Source organism: Stylophora pistillata, chromosome 10 (assembly GCF_964205215.1).
Source record: "Stylophora pistillata chromosome 10, jaStyPist1.2, whole genome shotgun sequence".
NCBI classification, from domain to species: Eukaryota; Metazoa; Cnidaria; class Anthozoa; order Scleractinia; family Pocilloporidae; genus Stylophora; species Stylophora pistillata.
The window spans coordinates 27,508,202-27,519,896 of record NC_142528.1 but is presented as its reverse complement, the minus strand read 5'-3'; the positions used below and the strand labels follow the sequence as shown (position 1 = coordinate 27,519,896).

Below are 11,695 nucleotides of genomic sequence, written 5' to 3'. Positions count from 1 at the left end.
CCCAGTCGATAAGTCAATGCTCGGAAACATTACGCATGAGTGTTAGAGTACATTTTTCGTTTCAGAAACGACGATCTGAGTAAATATCGAAAATTCTTGTTACCTATTGTCAGGCATCTTCCAAATCAGCTCAGCCATAAAAATTAACCACAGTTAAAGAACATTCACAAAAGCAACAGAATTTCTTTATATAAGACCTCCGCTTTAGTATCCGCAATGAACCTAGTTAGGATCCAGCTCACCACTGAGCTCCCTCCAGCTCTGTAGGAGAGCATTCGATGGTTAAAATCGACGAGACAGAGTTCGAGTCCTCTTTGGGGCAAGGCACGGAATTTTCCTTTGTCCCACGCCCATGTAAAAACAAGTAGTACCGAAACAGTTTAAGTAAATGAACTGAATGCGCCATCTTTTAATAACTTTCAAAAGCAGTAATTACCCTTCAGGATACTCTGAGAGACCCGCTGACTGATTTTAACGAGCAGGGAGTTAGTGCCGGTATTCCGCGGGCGGTAAGCGACGAACGTAATTAGCTTTATTCTACCGGTACATTAGAGAAGTTCGTTTCTGTGTACACGCATGCAACAAGTTAATAATAAAAAAAATTGTTCTTCTAAAAACCATTGTCATTACTCCTTTTAGCAATTCCATCGTTGTCATTAACACATGTATGACCAGTATACTTGGTGAATTTCTTACCAAGTTGCAGTTTTACTTTAGTTGAATTCTGCGCCGCTGGCAACTGGAAATGAGATAGTTCACAAATGAGATGTGACGTTTTGTAAAGATGGGGGAATCCCGTCGATTTGAAAGTCACGCGATCGTTTGTTTAACATTCGTTCTCAATCATTAAGGGAATAGTAGAAGTCACTTTCAGGTTAGGTATCTTTTGACATTCTTATCAAAATCTTCTGAGTAGAACTTCTTATAAATAGCTCACTGAAAACAACGACCGCCGCTTCTAATTCTTCAAAATTGCCACGGATCGGTCTTTTGGCCACAGGTAAAGTTGTCCAGATTAAAATTAATGTAAGTCACACAAGTCCATTTTATTATTCAAGAGCGCCTCGAACTGTGACTCTATATTCACAAGTCGTTTAAACGAAAGGAAGTCAATTGTAAATCAGACAATAAAAAAAAATTACAATGAGATACAAGAAAAACTCCTAATTTTATAAAATAAAAAAAAAAACCAAACATATACTCACGATTGATACTTGCAGTTCAATGTAAAAAAAAATGGTTACATTTCATGATAAAAACGATTCAATCATGCGACCACAACAAGTCAATTGTAACCTGTTACAAACGAGTTAAATTACAGATTTACTGTTTATGGCTTTACTCCTGTACGTTAAAACAGCTTGTAGAAAATTGGATCAAGGCGCTCGGATGTTACTAAAAGTGGTAACGGGGAAGGGGGAACGGGGAACGGGTGTACACCGGTAACCCACCTGAGAATTCAAAATGGCGGAGTAAACGATGTTTACAAACACTGATTTTATCGCTGGGTCGCCGCTTGCAGCGCAATTAGACGACTCGCTTTTATTTAACTATTGCCCAGGCGAAGCCACGAAGCCTAGTATTCAGAGGCGAGAATTCGAAGTAAACGTTTCCACAATGGCTGCCACCATTTGTTCTGACGTCTCTCTTTGTTTTTCCTTCCTGAAATCTGCATCTTTTGGTAGAGTTTGGGTATGTTGGTTGTTTGCATTGCCCAATGGCATTTTTTGCAGATAAGTAGCAAGGAGGTAATATCTTAGGTTAACGGAAATGAGCTAGGAAACGTAATAACCAGCCTAGTTACTGAAATTACTACATGCAGATATCTGCTTACCTTACCGCAAAATAAGATCAGGAACATATCTTTGTATCGACCCATAAACTTCCATGTAAACAATAGAGAAATCAAACATTGACAGAACTTTTAATAACATTTAATTTAACAGGAAAACATCAGTTATGTCTTCAAGAATGTAGGTGTATGAATTCACATTCATGCTAATGCTTACAATAATATTTAAACTGCATTAATCATATTCAAGAGAAAGTGATTCCCATAATGGGCGTGAAAGTCATTCAGCTGTTTGCTTTACAACATTATTGACATTGCTAGGTTGTAACGGTGAAGATATTGGAGGTAAACTTCATTACCTTGCAGTAAAATTACTATATGAATATAAGAATAAATGTCGCGAGCTTGTAACTCTGAGTTGATTGTTCAAATGTTGTGCATGAATTGTAAGATACTTACCTCTCCGAGGATTTGATTTCTAAAACAAAAACTAAATTTATGAAGCACTCAACATTTCAAAGTAAAATCCTTCAATAAAACCTTTACTTACCGTCCATGCATTTTGCTGCGACGATCGCGCTCGAAGAGCGTGCTCAAAACTAGTTGCCAGACCCTTTTAGCTGCCCTTACTCCGCCATTTTGAATTCTCAGGCGGGTTACCGCCGTTCCCCGTTCCCCGTTCCCCGTTCCCCGTTCCCCGTTCCCCGTTCCCCGTTCCCCGTTCCCCGTTCCCCGTTCCCCGTTCCCCGTTCCCCGTTCCCCGTTCCCCGTTCCCCGTTCCCCGTTCCTCGTTTTAGTAACATCCAAGGCGCTCCCGGTTTCTGTCGAATAAAACAAAAAACAAAAAATTTCCAATTTTATTCCTAATTCATACATGACATACTCATTACAGTGTTGAAAGTCACAAAAACTCTGTACGGGAATGAAGTCATTACGGTTCAGCGCATCAGCAAGCGAATTCCAAATTCTGAATTTCCTCTTGGTTTTTTGTTGCATGATATCTAAACACTCCCAAAACTATGAAAAATATGAACGGAAATGACGTCACGGACCCGTCTCCATACAATATTATTCAGCAAACAGGTAGTGAAAATACTCAAACTAATCGGTCAGTTTGCTATCTTGATGTAACACCAAATTCTAAAACATAACCTCTCGCATTGATATCATACATTATTCAACAAACGGATGATGAGAATAATTAAAATTATCAGAGAGCGGTTGTTATTTTGATCTAATATCAAATTCGCGTAACGAATTCTCACGGAAATGTAAAGCAGCTCTGGGGGAGAATCAACAATCAGATTCTTAGAGTTTGAGGTTATAGGACATTCATAATCAAAACGAAATTCTAATTTCACTCCGGTTTTTGCTTCTAATATAATCATTTGTAAATCAGAATGCACCAGTATACACTTTCCACATCAACCGATATTCACTTCGCAGCCAAAATGTCAAGAACGAATTTTTCAGAAAAAAATCTGTACTCACATTGTAATCAAAACTTCTCCTCGTGTTCTTGAGGCGTCTCCTCGCGGGTCTCTCGTCATTTCCTACAGGGCTGCTCCTCGGGCGGGTTATTACAGCGACTTAGTCGTCTTCTTCCTGTCTCTGCCACTCTTTCTTTACTCTTTCACAGCTTCAAGAACAGGATTATCACGATCCCACCGAAAAATGCCCCAAAGAGTACTGCATTACAACAAAATTCTTCCACCTCTGGCCGGGGTTAACGAATGAACCTCGAACTTGTTTGGAGACTTAACTTGCCACGACGATTTACACCCACTAGACTCAAGCGAAATTTTCGATCGATTATTAAAATTCAACTTGGCTCCGAGGCTTGGGGAAAGAAAACAAAAGAAATGATATCGAGCTTGAGGGAGGAGTTTGTCCTTAGAATTCGAACACGTGACGTCACCTATCACAGTATTTGCTGCTCCGGGCTACACGGTTTTCACATGTGGGGCCCTAAAACGCCTCTAGAATAAACACCACAATATGAAATCGCCCCGCTTCAAAGGACAGGACCATGGTCTCATATTTTGTTCTTACATGGAGACCTGCTTCTACTGTTCAATTGAGTATGACACTCATGAAAACTTAGCGATTAAATAGAGACTAGTTCACGTGTTATCCACAGCCACGGTGATAAGGAACGAATATGTAGCCTCAGACGTCGAGAAAATGGAATGATCTCCTGATTATGTCCTATTCGGATGTCATATTTTTAGTAACGTAACCGCCACCTTCAATATCCTGATTGTGAGCAAATAATCCACTTAATAATCCTTGGTGTGATAGTCTGTTTATTCCGCTTTATAAACAAATCACGCGTTGACAATACGATCTTCCTTAATGTTTATTCCGATTGGCAACAAAATTTTTACTACAAATAGAGTCGGAACAAAATCTTGAAAACAGGGGATATAAAGGTAACGCCATTTTTCACTAAACAACAAAGCATTTCACGCCTAGTTAACAAACGGTCGTTGCGGACAACTCACAAATGATAAACCATCATCTATTTTTATCGACCAGAATCTAAATCATGCCAAATGATTCCAAAACTACTCTTTAAAAGTATGACCTACATAAATTCTTATGACCGTCGGTAAATAACTTGTTACAAATACGAATTGTCAGCTCTAAACATCTTGGCCCATAAAGCTCGCAAATGCCATGCCAGCTACCATCTTTCTAGACAGTTCTTTATATCTGTTGAATTGAAGACAAAAATTGCACCGGTAGGATAACTGTACCTTACTCAATTGTGTCTCTATAAACTGATTTTTGCGCATTGTTCTCACGTGACGGATAGTAGGCTTTGAAAGAGCTAGCGCATGTGATTTCAGTACTTTGAATACTCTGCGCCGCAAAACTAGAAAAAGTAAAAGTAAACCTTTCATTGTTCTAAAAGCATGAAACGTTCGCGTTAATAAAACGATGATGGAAAAATTTTTTAAAAATCGACGGAAATACATGTTTTACACCCACAAAATTAATCTAACTAATTTACAAGGAAATGTGTACTGAGCAGCTTTAGGGAAGAATCAACAATAAGATTCTGGAAGTTAGAGGTTATAGGAAATTCGTAACCAAAACGAAATTATAAACTTTACCAGCCACACCTCGCTTTTAGGTTCTTATAAGTGTTTTTGACCAAACGTAATGTCAAATGGCTGGATATTGGCCGAGTTCTTACTTTGGTTCCTTAAACGCAAAAACTCAATAAACGCAAAAAATTGTCTTACACCGACCTTAATGACGCCTCTCTTCATGTTCTTCAGCCCTGTTCTCAGGTCTTTCATCATTTTCTTCGGGCAACTTATCCGCAGGGTTGTTCAGATCATCTCGTTCGCCTTTCCCTTCCGTGATCTCCTCGCCCGCTCGGCTCGATCCTGCACAAAATTTTGAAGACAAGCCAGGCGCGTTGCGATAATTCCGCTTATGGTGCCGCATAGTACACTCCAAAGCAGTTTATTGGGAGACATTTCATCAAGTTCTTCGGTAACCAAATTACTTGAGCACGGCAAGCGAAACAGTATTAGTCCACTCAGAGTGCCAGAAGATTCTTGGCGCCTGTGACGTCACAGGTTGGGAAACCAAGCGTAGGTGATGTTTCTCCTGCCTGTGAAACAGGTTATGGTTTCACAGGAAAACAGGTTATGTTTCTCCGGTTTGTGACGTCACAGGACCAAAAATTCTTCTTGTTTGAACGAGGTTGCTGAATCCAATAAATCTTAAAGAAACACCAGAAGATCACGTGCACGTGACAACCATAACGTGTAAACAAAACCAGAACGACGCAAAAACTAGAAAGATGTTAAACGAAACTCCCCGGATTGACAAGTCATTGGGTCAATTTATTACGACGTTTCGGCTTGGGTAAAGGATTCATCACGCTGCCAAAAAGTCGTTGTTCGAACGCAATTCAGCTTGCGTCAATTTTCTTCCCATTTCTCATGATGGTTTGCTTGGCAGGATATATAACATATGGTGCAAGCAAAACGACTGTTATTAACACATGTATATATGACACGCATTCGGGCTGAATTTCATAGTTCGTCGGAGGCGACTGAAACATGACAGTTCACTGAGACATAACGTCATGTTCAGACGGAAGGGGAATCCCCGAAACCTAAAATCGTTTGCATAAAGAAATGTCAATTGGAAGTCACGCAGTTATTTGTTATCAAAACGTTCAGGGAACTTCAGGGAATGCATCTTTCAGCATTCTAGACAAAATCATCGAGATAGAACTTCTGCTGGTAATTCGCTGAAAATATTCTTTCGGCGACCGCTCCTTTTCATTCCTCAAAACCGCCAGCGATCGATCTTCGTCACGGGTAATGTTGCGTAGACTAAGATAAATAAAGTTCACACACCGAGATCGTTTATTACTGAGAACGAAATGGACTGTAACTTCAAGTTTAAAATTATTTTAAACGAGAGGACGTCAAGTGTGAATCAAACAATAAGAAATTACAATGTGATTCATGCAAGTATTAGAAGAAAAACTCCTAATATTTTTACAACAAACAATTCACAGTCGTGTATTTGCGACTGATACTCCTAGTTCTGCTTCCATTCCAGAAAAACGTACCACAGTAAATTAAACGTTGCTGATCATGATATAAACGACTTATTCATGGGAAATTGAGTAAGTAATTAATTGCGACCTGTTACAAATAAGTTAAATCATACATTGACAGTTCTAGGCTCTATTCCCGTACGTTAAAAATGCCTGTCAAAATGCCAGAAAATCATCACAGCGCTCCTCGTTTCTGTCGAATAAAACACAAAATATTATAATACCAACTGTATTTCTTATTCACATTTGATATAAACGTAAGGAACGCTAGTACAGCCTGGAAAACAAAGTCGGGGCACCCTTATCTGTTTGTCACGCGATATCTTCACAATGACGTCACTATGCTACGGCGCTGGGAAACCATTGGCTGTTAGCTATAACTCTTGAAACCAAATAAGGTGATGAACATGCAACTTCTAGAAAACAGGTAGTAATAGAAATACTCAACTTATCAGGTAGAAGTTATCTTGATCAAACACCAAATTCTCGGAACTAATTCACAAGGAAATGTGTAGCAGCCACAGGAGAGAATTAACAAACAGAATTTGGCACTAAAAGCTTAAGAAAATTCAAAACCAAATAATTTTACTGGTCATATCCTGTTCTATAATTCTAATCTTATTGTTTGTTAATCAAAATATCCCGGCATAAACTCACCGAACCTAACAAAAGTAATACTTTCTTGGCGGCCAAAATGTTTAGAAACTAATGAATTTTTCAGCGATAAATCTGTACTCACATTTTAAATTAAAACTTCTGCTGTGTTCTTGAGGCGACTTCGCGCGTCTCTCGTCATTTTCTACAGGCTGCTTCTCAGACGGGTTATTACAGCCACTTGCTCGTCGTCCTCCTCTCTCTGCCAGTCTTTCTTTACTCGTAGACAGCTTCCAGTACAAGATTGTCACAAGCCCTCCAACACATGCCCCAAAGAGTGCACTACATAATAGCTCTTCCAAAGAAAACATCTCTGACAGGGCTATCAAATGAACCTCCCTTGAAGATTTCATCTGCTGCGACCATGTACACACGAGGAATACTCGACTGTTGAATCGGATGAAAATAAAGACACCGATCGATGTGTATTTTCCAACAGGTTATGCAGGTTTTTGGCTGAACTATGTCATGACGTCATAGACCGTGTTTCATACCGTGAGAAAGTAGAAACGGATAACTGAATTCGTTTTGTAAACAAAACTGTTGATAAATAGAATTAAACGGTGTTGAACATGACTGAATTAAAATATCACTCCATTGGACAGAGACCCCAATACTGCACTTCGCTAAGAATCTCTCCCGTTAAACATATGGCACGTTTATCGTTCTTTATTCACTGTAGCGCTGTTTATATTTGCTTCTACTGGGCTTAACCATCACCGCAAAAAGACGTTTTACCCATAGCCAAGGTGATTATGAGATGAAGCCCCAGACAGTCACTCGAGAAAGTTGTTATGATCAGTTAAGAGTGCTGATAAGCGTACGTAGACGTAAACTCCATAATTAGACCAAGCGAAAAGCGATAAAATTCGAGCGGAAACAACTAAATTATTATAAAGTTACATATCTGATCCTTTGATTCGAGGGAACAAACGTATCTGGGGTATAACATTCTCTTAATAGCATAATCCAAAGAATCGTCTAAAAAGAGACATAAGGCATTTTTACGGGGGATTCCGCTTTCTGATATCATTCGAATAATGGTTTCTCAGTATGGAAATCACGCCACTATCATCTTGACCTTCTGATTTGTCGTATTTGGATGTGGTATTTTAAGTACTGATATCACCATTTTCAGGATCAGAATAATAAGCGAATAATCCACTAAATAATCGCGTGGAGTCTGATAAATTTTTCTTTCTCCTGGTTGAGATAATTTATGGTGCATCAGTTTATTCCGCTTGGTCGCACAAATCACGCGCGAAAACTTCGATCTTAAAGGGAAATTTATCACCCGACGAAGGAATTCCGCGTTAAAATGTACGCGAAAACCGATACCGCACGAGTCGCGAAGCGGCGGGTGCGATATTGGTTTTCAAGTGCATCAATACGGAACTCAGAAGTCAGGTAATGAATTTTCCGTGAATCGCGTCATTGAATATTAATAACAAATAAAGGAAACAGCACTACTATTGTTTGTTTTTATCCCGAGTGCGCACTTTATAACCGTCCCCCGGTTAGCTCAATTGGTTGCGCCGGATTGTGTTGTGCGGGAGGTCGAGGGTTCGAGCCCCGGCCGGACCAATACTCATGGTCTTAAAACAACTGAGGAGAATTTACTACCTTTCTATAACATCAAGAAATGGACAGATATTCTAGTCTTCTCGAATAAGGGCGAATAAACCGTAGGCCCAGTCTCCTGCAGGGTTAGGGGTAAGAGACGTTAATTTCCCACGCACGAGATTACTGTGTGGTGGATGTCCTTGTTAGAGCGTAAACGTAATGGAAACATGTGACTTGTGACGTGGCAAAGAGAGTTGTTTGTTGTAATTTTTGGAAAAAACAAGAAATATATTCTTCTAGAAGCGTTAGTTATTAAGAGTTCTATGTGGTTCTTGGAGTACGGGTAACATCCTCCCCTGGGGTGAGATGGGCGGGAAGGTGGGATCGTTACATGGACTGAAGTGGCTGCCAGAGGCGCCTTATAATGCCGACGTCCGATCTCAACCTTATCATTGTAACTAGACACGTCTGTTGTTTAGAGTGCTTAAGACTTTCTTTCTTACTTTCTTACTCCAGAAAGCCATTTCGAAGTCAACTGTCAGAAATGTCATTGCGTTAGCGAATAGGAAGCAAGGTCAGTGGTACACGTTAGTGCAAATTTGACGATAGTTGTTATAGTTGTTATGCTTACGTAGATGCGAAACAAAATCAGTAAGCCTCATTTTCAACTCGCAATTCCACGCTAAATACCTCGCTTTGTTAACCAATCAGAACGCGAGATTTTATTCAATGATGCGTTTCTCTTTAATATCTACTCCGATCGACGATAAAATTCTACAGAGGAGATTTACAAACCTGAAAAAGGTACAAAAAATTACATAAAAATTGACAACAAAACATTTCACTCTTTTTATGGCCAACAAATGGTCTTTCACAACTCAAAGTGTGGTGGGAACATTTCAATTAAAATAGTAATTTGAACACCGACCTTAATCAGTTATGCATCTCTTCATGTTCTTCAGCCCTATTCTCAGGTCTTTCATCATTTTCTTCATGCAGCTTATCCACTGGGTTGATAGACTGGATAGACTTCAAAGAATTCAAAACACTGCCGGACGCCTTATCACTGGAACTAAACGATACGAGCTTATCAAACCTGCTCTTCGAGAACTACACTGGCTACCTGTTGAGTCATGGATTATATTCAAAGTTCTGCTAATCCCTTTTAAGATTATCCATAGTCTTTGTTCAGCTTACTTGTCGTCTCTCTCACAACAATACCACCTGCAAGAAAGCCTACGCTCATCGTCTAAACTACTTTTGCCTGTAATTTGGATATATCAACAAAGTTGAAATGGTAAATTGGCCACCGTAACGATTACAAAAGCTGACGTTTCGAGCGTTAGCCCTTCGTCGGAGCGAATAGAGGAATTGTGGGTTGTGTGTGCTTTTAAAGGCAGAAAATGGAGCGACGTTATTGGTGGGAACATGGCGACGAGATAAACAAGAATAAATTAGTGGAATGAAAAGCGTTCGTTGATCCCTATGGGATTTAGACCGCCGGTTTGAAAGATGAGCTTTTGTTCAAGATTTTTACGGCTTTCCGTGCTACCTAAGTGTAAGGAAAGACCGCAAGGTATTTTAGCTTGATGTCAACACTGTTTGTTTAGTTATCTTTAAACCTCTTGAATGGAAATTTTTAGCTTTAGCTTTCAGAGTATCGAAGCACAAAATCATTGTAGCATAACTAGGAAATCCTGTGTAAAATGAAATGGATTCATCGTTATCCTTGTAATCGTCTAATTCGAATCTTGGCTCATTTTCAACTTTATACTTCAGTTGATGTAGTTCTTTATTTGCTGAACAAAGTTGTTGTTTACATTCTTCCAAATCTTTTTCAAGTGACTCGAGTTTTGCCTTAAGGTCCTTCAGGGTTTCCACATTGTTCTCTTCCTTCTCCGAACGATGTACTTGACCAGTTTTGTCTTCTATTCCATCAATCTCAATAATATCTTCTGGGACAATCACAGATCTTTCGGGTTTCTTTGCTGTTCAATCTCCTTTCGAAGGGTTTCGCTGGACTCCTCGACATTGTGGAGTTCAACACAAACACTTTTGGTCGGAGAGGGTTTTCGTCTTTTTCTTATGGACGGTACGTCGTGCTTAACTAGTTCACGACGTTTTGATTTAGCTTTAGACCACGGAAAAATCGATGGGAGCTGTGTACAACTCATCCTTTCGCCTTACGGAAAATGTATGCCGCATATTTTTGTACTCGATGAGTGTATTTTAAGATTAAGGTTAGAGAGCAGTTTAGGATCTTGAGGAAGTAAATGGAACTTCAAATCTGGGATATTACGCCAATTATTTATGCGACGAGGCACACAGCACGAGAATTTCCCCATGTTTTTCTTTATCACTTTGGCTCGCGTCTCCAAAAACAGCCCCAGGGTGCTTTGCGGGTTAAGTTCCGCCCCAGTCTCCCGTTGAATTCCAGAAAGACGAATATAATCATGGCCTTGTTACCCCGGCCTGTGATGTCACAAGAGCAAAGAAGCTGAATCTGCCATATGATCATATGACAACCATAACGTGCAAACAAAAACAGAACGAAGCAAAAACTAGAGCGATGAAATCCCTGGATTGACAAGTCGTTGAGTCAATTTATAATGGCGTTTCGGCTTGAGTAAAGGTTTCACCTCGCTGCTCAATAGTCGTTGTTCGAATGCTAGTCAGCTTGCGTCAATTTTCTTCCCTTTTCTTATGACGAAAGTTTGCTTGACAGGATCTAAATTATGTGCAAGCAAAACAGCTGTCATTAACACATGTATGACACGCATTCGGGTTGAATATCATAGTTCATCGGAGGCGACTGAAAACAGGACAGTTCACTGAGACATAACGTCATGTTCATACGGTTTGGGGAATCACCGAAACCCAAACTCGTTTGCATAATGAAATGTCAACTGGAAGTCACGCAATCATTTGTTATCAAAACGTTCGGGGTACTTCAGGTGATGCATCTTCCAGCATTCTAGACAAAATCATCGAGATAAAACTTCTGATGAATAATTCGCTGAAAGCGATATTTCAGTGACTGCTCTTTTTCATTCGTCAAAACCGCCAGCAATCGATCTTTCGGCTGCGGGTAATGT

At 39.8% G+C, this 11,695-nt stretch overlaps 2 long non-coding RNA genes across 2 annotated transcripts; one reads left to right on the top strand and one right to left on the bottom strand.

Moving 5' to 3' along the window:
- Positions 1-6,168: 6,168 nt before the first annotated feature.
- Positions 6,169-7,450, bottom strand: LOC148722487 (uncharacterized). Its single transcript, XR_015992239.1, has 2 exons — positions 7,123-7,450; positions 6,169-6,576 (listed from the first exon to the last, which is right to left on the bottom strand). It is a non-coding gene; the product is annotated as an uncharacterized LOC148722487 (long non-coding RNA).
- Positions 7,451-8,098: 648 nt separating this feature from the next.
- On the top strand, positions 8,099-10,891 carry LOC148722486 (uncharacterized). Its single transcript, XR_015992240.1, has 2 exons — positions 8,099-9,174; positions 9,600-10,891. It is a non-coding gene; the product is annotated as an uncharacterized LOC148722486 (long non-coding RNA).
- The last annotated feature ends 804 nt before the right edge of the window (positions 10,892-11,695 follow it).